This window comes from Bubalus bubalis, chromosome 1 (genome assembly GCF_019923935.1).
Source record: "Bubalus bubalis isolate 160015118507 breed Murrah chromosome 1, NDDB_SH_1, whole genome shotgun sequence".
In the NCBI taxonomy this organism is placed as follows: domain Eukaryota; kingdom Metazoa; phylum Chordata; class Mammalia; order Artiodactyla; family Bovidae; genus Bubalus; species Bubalus bubalis.
Genome location: NC_059157.1, coordinates 33123404 through 33127974, shown reverse-complemented (window position 1 = coordinate 33127974; position 4571 = coordinate 33123404). Strand labels below are relative to the sequence as shown.

General features: G+C 41.1%; 1 long non-coding RNA gene across 1 annotated transcript; it reads right to left on the bottom strand.

Annotated features, from left to right (window-relative positions):
• Positions 1-844: 844 nt before the first annotated feature.
• On the bottom strand, positions 845-3681 carry LOC123332658. Its single transcript, XR_006549593.2, has 3 exons — positions 2686-3681; positions 1969-2067; positions 845-1591 (listed from the first exon to the last, which is right to left on the bottom strand). It is a non-coding gene; the product is annotated as an uncharacterized LOC123332658 (long non-coding RNA).
• Positions 3682-4571: the final 890 nt, after the last annotated feature.

Below are 4571 nucleotides of genomic sequence, written 5' to 3'. Positions count from 1 at the left end.
AGGCGCCCAGCCTCTGGGGACCGCCAGCACCACTTCTGAGCCCTCCTCATCCGTGCGCTAATGGACAGCACTCTCTTTGGAAATGGCGCTGCTTGCTCTTCGAACAGGAAAAAATTGTTAAAATGCTGGTAGCATTAGCAGGCAGCAGGTGTGGCAGTACATCCTGAATAGATAATTGAAGAGGTTGTTTTTTTTTTCTTTTGTAGTTGCAAGTTTGGCACCCAACAGCAAATAAATAGTACCATTTGGAGTGCCTACAGTGTGCAAGGATTGAGCTTAATATTTACTCAAACTGTTGATACCCATCTTTCCTCCCTTTCATCCTCCCTCTCTTTCTTTCTTTTCTTTCAAAAAAAAAATCTGCTTATTTTTCACTGTTAAACCTTGAAAAAAACTTAAGTACATTTTGTAGCGATATGCCACACCATTATTATCTGATCAATGAATAAAGATAATGATTACCTTTGTATTTATTTCTAGTGAATCTTCAGTGACTTCTAGTAGGATCGGTTATATGGGAAAGGTGTATGCTTTTCTTTTAGTCAGAAAATTGGGGGCACCAGAGGCTTGAGCTTTCTAAGTTTAATGACCCAATGACAAAGTGTTTTGCAAAGTATCAGGCATTTACTTAGGAAACTCTTCTAACTTTCTCAAGTTGATTTTAGTACATTTCTATATTTTGCTGAAAAAAATCAGATATTATCAGCCAAAATTACACTCTCATATACTAAACCTAACAAGTAGAGAACATCATTTCTCTGCTTGTATGTATAAGATATTAAAATCACATTTTCTATTGGTTGTTAAGCACTTCTTTAATAAGTCAACCAATTATTTCCAGTCTTGAGAACTGAATTGTTGATGGATTGATAAAGATTTTTTTTTTCCTTTTTAATGACTTGGGTTGATAATATAAGACAAGATTTTATCATCAGCAGAAAATTTACAGTCTTAAAGACAAATATGTACTGAATAGGATAAAAAGTTTGATCAGCTTTCTCCATAAGATGTTATGGAAAACCTGAACCAACATTTTGGCCAACCCAATAAGTGATGAGCTAACAACAACAGTTTTAAATTAATGGCAGGATCCATGGAGGGTCATATTTCTCCTGCTAACTTTGAGTTCTCAGCATGCCATAAATGGTTAGGAACTTCTGTGTACAAAACTGTTTGGATTTATCACAAAATTATTCTTATTTCCTATAATAGTCCATTTTCAATCTTTGACATTTTGTTATTACTTGATAACATACACAGGGAAGCCCTGCCCACATGTGAACTATGTGAATTACAGTTCATTTCTGTCTCTTAATTTCTGTATCTTAGTTGGGAAATTGACACCCTGGGATGCATCAATGAAAAAGACTGGGGTCTTGAAAAAGCTGGGGAAAATATTATTATCTGAAGACTGCCTGCAGGAAGTAGGTGTTCAGCATGGAGAATTCAACCCACTCCATTGTTCTTGCCTGGAGAATCTCAGGGACGGTGGAGCCTGGTGGGCTGCCTTCTATGGGGTTGCAGAGAGTCGGACACGACTGATTTGACTTAGCAGCAGCAGCAGCATGGCAGCACAGACTTGCTTTCAGGACTGAAAGACCAGACAGGAAGGTTCTTATCTCAGACTGGGACTCTGCAATTCACACTTCTCACCACAGATTAGAATGAAGAGAAAGGTAGTCTTTAATCTACTAAAGGAATGAAGTTTCTAATTCTTAGAACAATTGTAAGTGGGTGTATGCGTCAGCATTCCATAGGCATGGTCACAGTTATAGGTATTTCAGAAGTAGCAACGGGAACCATTTGATGGTGTAGAAGCAGGTGAGAACTTGGACCCGATCACCTTGAAGTTCCCTTCCAAAAGGCTGAGTTCTGCTTTTCTAGGTGATCTACGCACATTCTTTCTCTTTGTGAACAAACACACTTTGGTCCCCACTCCTGATTGAGTGGCTTCTGGTCCAGCCTTACCTTCTTCCAAGATAGACTCGCTCTTGAATCCTCTGCCTCCAACCTTGGTTCCACATGCTGGCTCATCTAGGTCCCACAGAAGTATTTTTTCTCACATCTCTAAAGTTTGGGGAGAGAACAAGCTAAAGTCAAGAAGTGGTCCAGGTGAGCATTTTCCTTTTGCAAAACTGAGACAGCTATCAAGAGTAGAGAAGCTCACGTGTGTCATCTACAATTACATCACAGCAGCCAATGGCACACTATTAAATGCATCAAAATTCCCTGCCTTCCTTTTCAGAATCTGTTTACAGAATTATTCCTAAACACAGATGGAGTCTTTTCTGCCTGCACATATTAATTTGTGTTTTTATTTATGCACTTCTGATCTTTGTGACGTGTTGTCCTATAGCCCAACACGAGTCATTTTTTATACATGTCCTGTGGAAAGGTGGTGCTTGCCCTGCAGTCAGCCTCACAAATCCCTCACACACACACACACACACACACACACACACGCACGCACACGCGCGCGCATTTTTTTATTGTTCTCACATGTTGCTTTACAGCCTGCATGATTACTGCTTACAGCACAGCAGATGGGGTTCTTGCATAGCGGTGAAACAGATGAGATGCTCAAATCGATTGTTTTATCAACAATCAGTTGCAGATAAAAATCATTTTAATGAGAGAAATTAATGGTGTTTGCAAACATGATGTTAATTAAAGAACATTGCTTACGCATTTTTTTTCCTCCTCTCCCTTTTTTTTTCCTCTGCACACAATTTTTTGTTACCCCTGACATCTTTCATTATTGACTCATGCCCCAAAGAAAAGGCGATTAAAATCTGCTTTTGTTTGATGTAGCTTTTATTGAAGAAAGAAATAGATCTTTCTGAAGCTTCCTGGTGAGATGAAAGTCTAATTATCTCCACAAATGAAAGGAAAAGCTTTAATTAGGCCTGTGCTGAATCCGCGCGCTGCGAATTTGTGCATTGTGATGGATGGAGCCGGCATCTCCTCCGTGACTGCCTCTGAAATAATGAAGGAACAGCGCAGTAGCCCGCTCCCAGGATTCAGCTGGCAGAGTGGAGTCGGGGCACACCTGGGTTGCGAGTCTGCGCCCGGAGCAGCTGCCACGGGCCATGTTTCAGTCCTGGGCGTTCTGCTGTTTTACAGCCTCCCTCTGAGCTTTGATCTCCTTTCAGACAGCAGGGGTCCTAACAAATCAAGCTTTTCATGTTTCACTCACTTTCCCTCTCTTTCGCTTCCCCATTCACACTCGAACTCCAAAGAGGATGGGTAAAATATTGTCTTTTTCTGAAGCAATTAATGATTAGCAGCTGACATGATTGAAGTGGGTGTTATGCCTTACAAGCAGTATTTTGAGGCTGGCTGGTGGGAGGATGCAAGGGAGGAATTCTCGAGCTTTTTCATTGTTTGCTGCGATGTTCACGATGTGACCGGTTTTGCTAATTGTGCAGAAGGCTTCATCTGTGCGTCCACTTATGGGGAAAAAAAAAATGCTGATACATCCATCCGAGGATGAAGGGTGACATTGCGAATTATTTTAAACCGCTAAGTGTCCCACGGGAGAAAGCTGAAAACACCAAGGATGGCCCAATCCCTTATCTTGCCCCACTTTCCCCATGTTGCATGCAGTTTGGTCTATTTTCCTGTCATCTGTCCCATTGATGCCGGGAAGGTCAAATTTGTCTGGCACTCTCATTACTGCCGCTAATCAACTCTTTTCAGTGACTCCGAAAGCACTTCGGACATAGAGAGTGGTGGTTGGGATTATTTCACTTCTTTTGGCCAGGGTTACAAAAGAAGTCAGGAAGGGAGAAATGAGAACAAAAATTGAACAGCATCTACAGGGACTCTAACCTCCCCCTGACACTTGCCCTTCTTTGAGTAGCAATTTCCTGCCATGGAAGAATGTTACATTTGTTTCAAAGGTAATAAAAGCAATAATAATAATTGTTAATTAAACTGTCCACCCAAAAACAGGGGAGAGAAGAAATTTTGCATGGAACACAGAACTTTCACATACTCTTGAGTGAGGGGGTAAACTGAAAGGTGATTTTTGTGATCTAAAGAAATCCTAGCTCTTGACAACCTTCTGTTTTATAGAGGTCAAGATCAGGCAATGAAGTCGCGCAGTGAGTGGAATACACTTCAATTAACTGAGACAGTTACTGAGGAGGGGTCTGACTTGTTCTGTGGGATGGAAAATTTGAAATGAGTGCTTTCTTGAATGGAGTTTGAAGTTTATGAAATTTAGCCTTTAGAGCTAAAGCTTCATTCCTGTTTAAAAACAAAACAAAACATGTTTTGTAATTCTTAGATCTCTCGACAATGCTTTGGACCTCCCTCCCACTCTGTTCCCTTCTTGTCTCTAAATGTTTCCCTCATTTAGAGAAACCTTGCTTTACAGCCTGTGCGTTTCATTTTAGGGCAGTATCACTGCCATTTACAGATTTCACCCACAGGACTGATCTTCTTGCTGGTGGTTGTCACCCAGCAGGAGAGTCTTACGAAGGTCACAATACAAAATCAGAAGGTCTGAAATGGAACTTGGCAGCTGCCCTGCTCTCAGTCCATGTGGAAATGATGTCAGTTTCGGT